The sequence below is a fragment of the Lactuca sativa genome, chromosome 1 (genome assembly GCF_002870075.4).
Source record: "Lactuca sativa cultivar Salinas chromosome 1, Lsat_Salinas_v11, whole genome shotgun sequence".
Lineage (NCBI taxonomy): Eukaryota > Viridiplantae > Streptophyta > Magnoliopsida > Asterales > Asteraceae > Lactuca > Lactuca sativa.
Window position 1 is genome coordinate 186,427,005 of NC_056623.2, and position 12,525 is coordinate 186,439,529.

Here is a 12,525-nt window from a genome sequence, read left to right on the forward strand (position 1 = left end):
CTGTTGTTTAGAGCAGGGCATTTCAACTGACAACCAAGGAGGCTCGTGCAGCAACCGATGTCGTCACTAGTATGTATCTTCTCCTTATCTTCTTATTTATGTTATTTGTTATTATTATATGCTTTTATTGTTGTTTAGGGTCGTTTCTTGTGAACGGTATTCATGCATTGGTCTTATTCGATTTAGGAGCTACCCGATCTTTTGTATCCCTTGCGCTTAGCAAGAGGTTTGACGATGTTCCCGGAGAGTTGGATTATCCATTGGAGGTTTAGATTGCTGATGACCATCTGGTGTGAGTGTCGATAGTTCACCGAGGATGAACGTTGGAGTTATTCATTGAGCAGTACCTGATTGATTTTGTTTTGATTCCCATGCGCGAGAGAAAGATCATTATGGTGATGGATTGGTTGAGCCCGAATGGGGAGATCGATGATTGATTTTGGGCTTCAGTTGGTACGTGTTTGGACCCCAAGTGGGGGAGAGTTGGTGATCCACGGTGAGGGTGCTCAGCATGGGCCGGCTCTCTATTCGGCAACCAAGGCCACGCGTTATCTTCTGCAGGGATGTTCTGGGTTTGTGGCATATGTGAGGGATATACAGGAAAAGGGTGAGGTGACCAGTAATGATGTGTTGATTGTTCGGGAATACCCGGTTGTGTTCCCGGAGTATTTGTCGGGAGTGCCTCCAGAGATGTAGGTAGAGTTTCAGATTGACTTGGTTCCAGGTGTGGCTCTGATATCCAAAGCACCTTATCGGTTAGCACCTCCAAAGATGCATGAGTTGTCTACCCAGATGTAGGAGCTGCTAGACAAGGGACTTATTCGGCCGAGTAGTTCACCATATCATCGATCTTATTTTTAAACAAAAAAGATATGATGCATCCGATCTATATTGACTGCCGGGGCGTAAATAAGCTAACGGTAAATAAACGTTACCTACTCCTGAGGATTGACGATTTATTTGATTGGCTTCAAGTCACATCTTGGTTCTCCACGATTGATCTGTGTTCGGGTTATCATCAGATGAGGGCCAGGGATAAGGACATGCATAAGACGGCCTTCCGAACTCGTTATGGTCATTACGAGTTCGTGGTGATGTCTTTCGGTCTCACCAATTCTCCAGCCGCATTCATGGATCTCATGAATCACATATGCAGACCCATGTTGGATCGGTATGTGATTGTGTTTAGGGAAAACTACAATAAAGTCCTTACATGTTGACCTCATAATCGATTTAGTCCTTATATACTTTTTTATTCAATTAAGTCCCAAAAACCAGCAATCATATTCAATTTAAACCTTTTACACGGTCAATAGGTCATCCAACTTTTAAAAATTACATTTTTGGCCCAAATTTCAACATTTATTACAAATTTGGTCCAAATTTTATACTTTTGGCGTAGATTTTAAATTTTTTTACAAATTTGGTCCAAAATTTACCCTTTTAGCCCAAATTTAGAATTTTGTTATGAATTCATCCAAATTTGGCCCAAATTTCAACATTTATTCAAATATGTTTTTTCTTTATAAAATCATATTTATACAAAAAAAAAAAACACATTTTCACATAAAAATCTTATATTTTCTATATAAATATTTTTTAAAAAAAAACTTTTTTGTTTACGAAATACCTACTTATAAAAATAGGTATTTATTATGTGCATAAATATATACAGATCCGTTTTTATAAAAAAAAATGTATACAAACATGTATTTTACAAAAAAACTAGTGTATACAAAAATATATTTTATTATAAATACATTTGTATGTATATATATATATATATATATATATATATATATATATATATATAAACACCTATTTCATAATAAATGTATGCATATCATTTGTCAGAAACATATTTTATGCAACCAAATAAGTGTTTGTATACATTTCTTTTGTAAACACACACACACAAACATATATGCGTGTATATATATATATATATATATATATATATATATATATATATATATATATATGTATGTATGTATAAGCACCTATTTTATAATAAATATACTCTTATTCAAATAGGTTTATATATTAAATGTATACAAACACGTATTAAATAAAAAAAATATTTAAACACGTTTTTATAAAAGAAATGTCTACAAACACTATAACTTTCCTTCCCCATAACGACCGACAACCATCATAAAACACCAACTTCAACCACTCATCTTCTCTTTCACCACCATCTCTCACTTTTTTTTTTCTTTCCTATGAAATACCTAGCAAAAAAAACTTACTCATTGTTGTGATTATTTTCACATACTCTACTAATATCGCTAGAAAACTACCCCTTAAAAACCACCAAACATCGTCTCCGACCACCAACCGCTACGTTACTACTCACCAACATTACCCATCCTTGTGGTTAAGTAGATCGTGGTATTGGCTGGTGGTTCGGTGCTGTTCTCAAACTTCGATGTTGGCTGCGATGAATCACAAAGATTTTACATTTATTAAATACTTAATAAATATCTATTTTTATAAATAGATATTTCGTATAAAAAACGTTTATTTAAAAAGTTTTTATATAGAAATTATAAGATTTTTTATGTGAAAATATGTTTTTTTTTGTATAAATATAATTTTAGAAAGATAAAAACATATTCGAAATAACATTTTGAGAAAAAAGCTATAAAAGAAACTAAATTTAGGATGAATTCATCACAAAAGTCTAAAATTTGGGCCAAAAGGGTAAATTTTGGACCAAATTTGTAATAAAATTTGAAAGTTAGGCAAAAACTGTAAATTTTGGCCCAATTTGTAACGAATTTCGAAATTTGGGCCAAAAATATACTTTTTGAAAGTTAGATGACTTGTTGACCGAATAAATGGGTTAAATTGAGTACAATTACCAATTTTTAGGACTTAATTGAATAAAAAAGATATAACGACTAAATCGATTATGAGGTCAATATGTAAGGACTTTATTGCAGTTTTTCCTTATGTTTATTAATGACATCCTGGTCTATTCTAAGACTCGAGAGCAGCATGAGGAGCACCTGAGAGAGGTATTGGAGACTCTGAGGAGGGAGAGATTAGACGAAAAGTTCTCCAAGTGTGATTTTTGGTTGCGCGAGGTGTAGTTTGTAGGGCACCTTGTCAACCAAAAAGGTATTCTGGTCGATACGACCAAGATTGAGGCGATGATGAGGTGGGAGGTTCCGATGACTCCATCTGAGATTCATAGTTTCCTTGGATTGGCAGGTTACTCTTGGAGAGTTATTTAGGAATTATCCAAGATATCAGTTCCCTTGACCAGGATGATAAAGAAGACTGTCATATTTCGTTGGGGGCCTGAGTACCAGACAACTTTTGAGAGATTGAGATAGAAATTGTGTGAGGCACCAATTCTGACCCTGCCAGAGGATGTTGAGGACTTTGTGGTATATTGTGATGCTTCGATCACAAGTTTAGGTGTAGTGTTGATGCAACGGGGCCATGTGATTGCATATGCTTCGAGGCAGTTGAAGCCTCATGTGGTGAATTATCATACACACGATTTGGAGTCGGGGGCAGTGGTGTTTGTTCTCAAGATTTGGCGACATTACGTCTATGGGGTCCTCTGTACTATCTACACGGATCACAAGAGCTAGAGGTATTTGATGGATCAACCAATCTGAACATGAGGCAGCGTATATGGTTGGATGTGGTAAAGGATTATGATTGTGATATCCTTTTGTTGGCTATATTGTCTAAGTCGATAACTTTATTTGGTATGTACTTGACCCGACCCGACATGGTCCATTTGGGTTGCATGGCATTGCAATACTTGGATAGACAAAATGAGAGAAAGTACACTTGTGATTATTAATATATTATAAGTTCTAATATATTAATAATAGTATTATTTAATTAGTCTTGATCAAATATTAATTTAAGTATTAATTTGGTGATCAAGTTGAAAGTAATTAAATATATGGGGTTGATTATGAGAATCATCTAAACTTTTATAGTGGATTAAATGATCCATGGTTTATGGGTTATGGGTATAACTATTTGGAGCTCCATGGATAGTCCATGGGAGTTACAAATCCTTGGGTCATGAGAATGGAAGAGTCATGACAATTATGAGTCTTCATGATGAAACCCTAATTATGACACCACTATAAAAGGGACCCCATGGCTAGGAAAATCGGGCACTAGAGTATTCTTGTGAGGGCATAGCCGATTTTGAAGTGTAGAAGTATTCTCTCTAGTTATTCCAAGGTTGTAGTGCTGTGTGAAGAATTTGAGACACAACATTTGGGGTGCTAGGCTCACAAAGTCTTGAAGGAATCTAAGCAACAGCAAGGTATGCATTTCTACTAGGTTTTTATGTATTATGTATTCCCCATGCCATGCTAGTTAGGAAATAACCTTGAAATAGAAATTTGCATGTATATAGAGAAAACATAGATTCAAGGTTATTATGGTTGCATGTACACTTAGGAAGTGTTAGAATGCTCAAAACCCATCAGTGGTATCAAAGCCTAGGATTGTTTTCTGTATACTTGATGCAAAACTGCTTAAAATCGAAAAATCTGCTCACTGACTATTGGACTCACCGAGTTCATGGGGAGGACTCGCCGAGTCCATGAACAAATTCATCCTACTCGACGAGTAGAATCATGCACTCGACGAGTAGGAGCGTGCTGGGCAGTTTTTTCGTGTTTTGTTGCTGGAAATGGATTAAAATCATTATCGCAATCTGTTTTTCAAAATGATAATGATTATGTTAACCCATTTTACATGACTTTTATTAATTTTCAAGTATTGTATATGTTTATATGATTTCTTGAAATTGCTTGACATGAGTGTGTGTTCTTATGAGTTTTAGAAGATCATAGGAATTATGTCTAACCTCCATGTGTGTTTAATTCATGATCTTAATGGCAATGATGGTGTCCATAACTTGTCCTCAAGTTATGGATAACCAAAAGTCACTTCTTTAAATTATGATTAAAGAACTAAAGAGGTTTCATAAAATGAAGAGTCTTCATTTTTATGAACCATTAAACTCATAAGTTACAAAGTGAAGAGACTTGGAATAGTTTAAAATCTTGCACTCAAGTTTTGGAATTTGAAAAGTCTTACACTTTAATACTTTAATTCCAAATTAAACCTTAAATTTTTAAAAAGTTTAAAAATCAACATTTATACTATTATTATAATTTTTTTATATAGATATGTATAAGAATATGTCATTCTTACCGTTAGTAGGCCTCATTCACGAAGTCAGTCTGTAAGGGGGGTATAAGGTTGTTGCCTATAAAATGGTGACTTAATGGGTGTTTACTCTCACCCACTACTTCCTTGATCGGTGGAGGGTCGTTAGCCGAACGGATAGGATACGACTTTAAATGCTCATTAAAAGTATAATGAATTATAAAGTAACTATACATTATAAATTCCCAATCTTAGTTACTTTAGGAAAATATGAAATTGGTGCTAGCCCATAAAATTACACTTTATACCTTACCAAGTCGTTAGTGGAGCGTGTGTGGTTAACCGGCACACTAACATGGACTAGTAAGAGTGGCAAATGGTAACTTGACTTTATTATAGATCGATGGAGCTGTGTGGCTAACCGGCACATCGATTAGGTAATACTGTTGAGGGTACCAAGTCAATTTGTATGGTTATTCACACCTTGTTTGTGATCCTCGACATCCCAGTCACAAACTTGAGAGGGCACAATTGAGATTCAAACATGCCATTGAAAGTTCAATGTATCTCAAAAGATCTAGGAGTTTCAAATCCAATTAAAACTTAATTATATTTCGTTTTTCATGGTGGATATTGGTAAATCGTCATTTACCTACCTTTACCTATTTTATAATTTGGATTACGGCATCCCTCTTCTAGTTATAAATAGGTTATTGGGTCCTAGCCTTATTATTTCATATTGGGTGTTATATTCAGGACTTTAAATCAACTAACTTGAATTTCTCCCATTATAGATGTCTAGTTTGGACATCTATGGTCTTCCTAAATCCTTAGGAACAAGCTTCCTAATGAAGATGATATCCCGAATGGCAATCAAGGTGAAAGATCAATCCCTTTATTGTGCATTAGTGGGACTGAAAATCATACTTCACTTCCTCCACCTCCTCCAATAAATCTCCCTATCCCACAAGTTTCAAGACCTGATAAGTTTTAAGTCACTCAATCCCTATTGGCAAACAAAGTCTATATGTGCTTAGGTCTTGGAGATTAAGTCACATATTGACAAGCCGGGAGAGTCGGGTGTCGAAGTCTCAAGGTAGCTGGCTGTTGACTTGGTCACTCCCTGATGAGATATCACAACATGACCCTTAATGATCTTACCTATTTGCTTGATGATGTTGAATCAACAATGATTTGGAGCATTGGTAAAGCAAAATTTGATTGGAATATCAACTTCCCAAACTTCCATGGACATTGACAATGGTAACATTGGAAGTCCAGAAAACCTTTCTCTTCCCAATTGAAAGGGATTGGTCATAGTCAACTCGGTTGACCAAATGGTAAAGAGAAAGGCTAAGTCTATGATAGTCCCGTGTACCGTTTCCAAAGAGTCCATATGTTTCTGTTGCCAAAGGAAGGACATTGGTTGCGAAACTGCCAAATTTACCTAAAAGTCCATAAGAATAGTAAAGTCAAATGTTTGACTCTACTTCAGGTAAAGTCCATTGTCTAACTCTATTAAGTTTCTATTCTGAGATTATTATTGCATGATGTGACTGCGTCACATGTTGATGTTTTAAGAATCAAAGAAAAGTGAAGAAACTTAAAGGAAGTATATGTTGATTCTGATCGCGAAAAGGGATTTTGATTGCATGGTTCGGTGATCAGAATTTTGAGTTGTTACTTAAGAGTTGAGACATATTGCTTAGGAATAGATAACAACAAGGTTTTCATATGCGTTGTAAGGATAAGTTTTCCGCAAAGTTTTAAAATAAATGAAAAGTTTTGATTTTATTTATTTTAAGTATCCTTACAATGGAATTTGTGAAAAAATTGTTGATTATATGTTTCCATTAATAGCCATATTTGAAAATGGATTTGATTCTTTCATTTATGGTAGTATCATAATTTACCAAATAAGGAAAGATTCTCATCACCCAAGTTTCTTGGAATCATGCAACTTGTATTGTATGATGAATGAGAAGTTTTCATCTTTGGGAAATTAAGACTAATTCCTTGTTCACATGTACATGTGAGTCAAGTGAAGGACTAAAAGATTAGGTACACTTGGTTGTGTGTTGGTCAGGTCCACCACAAAGGTTGATAAGATTATTCATTATGATTTACTAAAGTTTAGTAAATATGGTTATAGTTACAAGTTTAAGTATAATTCTGGATCATTGAAGAGTTTCAATGATAGACAGAATGAGTAAGAAGAATCAAATAAGGCAGAAAGATAAAAGCTTCTCCAATCTGAAGAGATGGGAGAGTACTTGAGTATTTTGTTTAATGATTATCTTAGTGATTAAGTAAACCATATCACAATTTATCCTCTAAGGACACCTTAGTTCATTTGTTTGGCTAAGGAGAGGAATCATGAGTTGTTGAAATGGTTAAATCAAAAGATAAATCATACATCAAAATCAAATCTTAGAGTCATACTCCAAGATTGAGCCATTGAGTGACATAATCTTTAGAAAGTTTATAACACTTATCAAATGAAGAGTAAGATGTTTCCTATTCTTGTACATTTGAGCACTACTAGAAAAACAGCCTTTTACGACGCTCATTGCGTGTCGTAAAAGGCTCAGACGATGCACAAATGCGCGTCAAGGAAGGCCCTGTCATAAAGGAAGACGACACGCTTTTGCACGTCGTCTATAGACGACGCGCATTTACGACGCTCATTTACGACGCGCATTTACGACACGCAATGCGTATCAAGGAAGGCCCTGTCATAAAGGAAGACGACACGCATTCGCGTGTCGTAACCTTACGACGCACGTGTTAATGACACGCAATGTGTATCAAGAAAGTCCCTGTCAAGAAAGGCCATGTCATAAATGAAGATGACACAGACTTTTTATCATAATTTTAAATGTTTAAATAAAGTATTATTTATAGATTTACTAATTGTCAAATACAAATACAAATAAAATACCATAAATAACAAAGATAAATCATTTCACTAATATGTCAAATACAAATAATTATTCTAATAGTGAGTAAATGTTATAAAAAAAATGAACTCATTTATATACAATTGCATTATCTAGCTTACTATGTGCCAACAACTCTCTGTGTGTTTACTTTTTCTTGAGTCTCGTTTCCTCCAAAGCTTCTAGCCATGCCAAAATATGATATCTTAGGGTTCATGTCCAAATCAAGTAAAACATTGCTAGCTTAAATTCATCAAGTCCTTGGCGTGAAGTCTTAGATAGAATCTTAACTGCAATCTCCAATCCTTCTAGCGGACCCTAAAGATCATTATTGGCCATGTACCAGGATCAACCTGCAATCTCTTATTACTTGCAACATCTTCTTCCTGTTTGACCAAGGTTGTGCCTTCAGCAGCAACATGCTGCATTGCGTCAAAAAGATAAAAACAGATGACAACAAATACAAATAACTGCATTCTACTTTAAAAAAATAGAATCCAACTCCTAAATCACAAACCTTTTTAAACATACAAGAGGCCTTTTTAAACATACAAGAGACAGGATCCAATCCATGGGGTATTTTTGGAAAATAGTCTGAACATTCTTGACAAATCATCAACCTGCAAGTGAAGGGTAGAAAGGGAATTGGAGCTTGGTGATGCTCATGCTGGTAATTGAAGCTTCAAACGCCAAGCCAGGTAGGTGATGCTCATGCTGGAAATTGAAGCTTGGAATTGCCTTTCCAATTGTACGTACACATACACATGAGATGAGAATAAGAAACTACTGTATTTGATTAGTTTTAGCTAATAATAAGCTAAGGAAGGGGAATGTGCTAAGAAGTTATTATGTATAGAATGAGAAAGAATAATAACCAAAAATCCTGTCTTAGACTTATTAACAATTCACTTATTTGTCTTTCTTCCTAAAAATATTCATTTGATCTGAATAAATATTATGAAACTTGGTTTATTGAAAGCAAGTATTAAATGGTCATGGTCATGTAGTGTAGTAGTAGTCTTATTCAGTCTGGAAAATTGCAAATTTTGTCCCACTGCCACCCAGGTGAAGAGTAAAGACGTAAATGCCCTTCCTCATAAAGCCTGTGTTATTATGATTATGCTTAACGTAAAAGACAAAACAGAAAGAATGGGAATGGAGGTTGAGTACCTTATGAAGTAATATTAGAAGAAATCAGCATAAAGAGTTGTTTGTATTAAGCCAGAGAAACAGGCTGAAAACAAACAAACAAAAAGTCAAATGAAATACATGTATAGACAATAAGAATAAGAGAAAAGATTTAACTTACATATCCATCCATTGAAATGGGGCTGTGTGAGATACCGACAAATCCAGTTGAGAATATACAATGCACGGTATGCCCTAACAATACAATGCAAACAAACAAATTTTCATTCATAGCATCCTATTTTCTAAATGATTATTATACTATTTTTGATCATTTAAAAAACCATTTTTCATGGTTATCCAGCTTCATAATGATATCATGCCAAAATAGAAGGGAGAATACCCAAGAAAGAAAACATATTGACCGGTCAAATTGTCAACATTTCCACTTCGCTGCAGCAGAACCAACTGTGGGAGAATAGCAACAGCTTCCAAATAGATAGAAAATGCCCAACATATCTGCACATTCCTAATAATATTAAAACTATACAACCTTATCTATTGCTACATTTTTGTATCTTTATAACACTCCAATTAGGCTAAGCTTTTTTTTGAGGAGGGCATTCATGTCTTTTGGACAAGAGCCAGTCCATGTTCTTTTCATATCTTCTTAATAATTAATATAACCGCACTTATTCTCATATATAATTTTGTAATGATCAATTGATTATAACATGTTTCAGCACAAAGACAATGAATTAACTTAACTGTAGTATGCTTATAATCCTGGCACAAGGTGAAATCTTTATAACATCGGGTGGGTCCACACTGATATTCAAACATAAAACAAGAGCAACACATCCTGTTTTCATCTACAGTTAAAAAACATCATTTTAGAGCTAATTATAAAGAAATACACTACCAATAACAACCCAACAAATCATAGCCTCTGATTTCAAATGCATAGCTGTATTAGCAACGAATGATCACAATTACAAGAACAGCAACACTAATAGCATGTTGGGTTTAGCATATAGCAACAGAAGCCTCCAGCAAATCTCTAAAGCAAATTACTTTGACGATCATGTGAACTCCAACTAACAAAACTAAACCACCCACTACAAGCTTTTTTCTTAATAACTATTGGTGCAAGTAAGCCAGGTATGGCAAAATACAACTTTATGTGGCAAGCATACATGATTACAGGTTACCCTACTCATCTAATCAGTAATAGTGGGAAACAAATAGGTCCAACAAAAACAAGGCATACACCTTGCCTGATAGCAGATTATCTCATAAGCATATAAAGTGCAAAAGGAAATCGAAAATGATGAAAGGGTAAATGCAGGAAACAACAGATTACTCGGTCCTTAGGCCACCATTTGGAGACCAACCCACTTTCAGCAGGAAACAAGATCACCACTAGCAAATACACACTTATAAACTTCCTACCCAAGAATCTCTTCATTCAGTTTCATCAAGTGGCTTACATATACTTTTTAGCCATTGCAACTCTCAATCAACTTCCTCCTCTTGTAGTCTTTGGAAGAACAATCTCTCTCTTCCCTCTCCTATTTATTCTCACAGTAACTGCTATAAAAGATGGATACGAGGATTGGAGAAGACACAGATCAGACATAAATGAGAACAACAAAGAATCTCTTGTGACAATCCCTTGTGACATGGTGCTGATGTGGACAAGTGATCCTAGTGGCATTGCTTACATACAAACCATGAATTTAGATGGAGAGTCGAATTTAAAGACACGTTATGCTAGACAAGAAACATCCTTAATGCCATTAAGGTCAATATCAGGGGTAATTAGATGTGAACAACCTAATAGAAACATATATGAGTTCACAGCTGATAGAGTTAAATGGTCATAAAGTTTCCCTTAGTCAATCAAACATTATCTTATGTGGGTGTCAGGTGAAAAACACAAAATGGGTCATAGGTGTTTTTGTGTATGTTGGACAAGAGACAAAAGCTATGCTAAATAGTGCAATTTCCCCTTCAAAAAGAAGCATACTTGAACAAGCAATGAACTCATAAACTATCTGGTTATCTGTTTTTCTATTCATATTGTGTCTTGTTGTTGCTATTGGGATGTGTTTATGGCTGATGAGTCATCAGGATGCAATTGATACGATTCCTTATTACAGAAAGAGCTATCTTATAAAGGGAAAGTTTCCAGGAAAACCGTATAAATACTATGGGATTCCAATGGAGACGTTTTTTTTTGCGTTTTTGAGTTCTGTTATTGTGTTTTAGATCATGATTCCGATATCTTTATACATCACCATGGAATTGGTTCGATTAGGTCAATCTTATTTCATGATAGAAGACAAACACATGTATGATAGCAGTACAAACTCAAGGTTTCAATGCAGATCCTTAAGTATAAATGAAGATTTAGGTTAAATTTGTTATGTGTTTTCTGATAAAACTGGAACACTTACTGAAAACAAAATGGAATTCAAAAAAGCTTCTATTTTCGGGAAGCATTATCATAATCCACCAATTCTGGATAAAGAGAATCTAGGTTTGACTTTTTGACATTTGACTTTCTTTTAGTAGTTTTATTTTATAACATTCTTTTTGTTAGTTTATAACATTCTTGTTTCAACAGAAGCAAACATGAAAGGAAAGAAGATAAAATCTAATATTACTGTGGATCCTGATCTCATGGGGTTGCTTCATAAAGGGCTAAATGGGAATGAAAGAATTTCTGCTCATGACTTTTTTCTAACACTAGCAGGATGTAACACTGTGATTCCAATTCTTAGTCAAAGACATGCTACCCCTTACAATTAAGATATACACAATTAATTGCTGGAAAATGTGAGATTTTGTTACCATATATTGAGTCGACGCACCCAATGCACAAATGATGTTCAAATAATTGTATAATAATTACATAACCAAATTATGTAGTGAAATCACACATTAAAGCAAATTTCAGCTGTATGAACACAAAATAAAGGCAAGTTAAACAAAAGTATGCGTAGATTGCTGGAAAGGGATATAGATACATGATGAACTCACCAAAATCATAAACACAGATAGTGACATAGTGAATTTGCAGCGAGAACTGAGAAGGAGAGAAAACCTTATCAAAGAATGAAAGGATGCATCTCTATGGTATGAGCTGATTGTGAGAGAGGTGTCATTATAGAGCTGAATGGTGATGGCGGTTTACTTGATTTATTCAATTTTACCCCAGACCATGACTATTGACTAGCCTTTAAAAATCAGGTGTGCATGCTGAAATGTTGTTGACACGTGTATATATACTGTGTGT

The 12,525-nt window shown here is 34.7% G+C and overlaps 1 pseudogene; it reads right to left on the reverse strand.

Moving 5' to 3' along the window:
• Positions 1 to 8,805: 8,805 nt before the first annotated feature.
• Positions 8,806 to 10,189, reverse strand: LOC128128229 (ER lumen protein-retaining receptor A-like; annotated as a pseudogene).
• Positions 10,190 to 12,525: the final 2,336 nt, after the last annotated feature.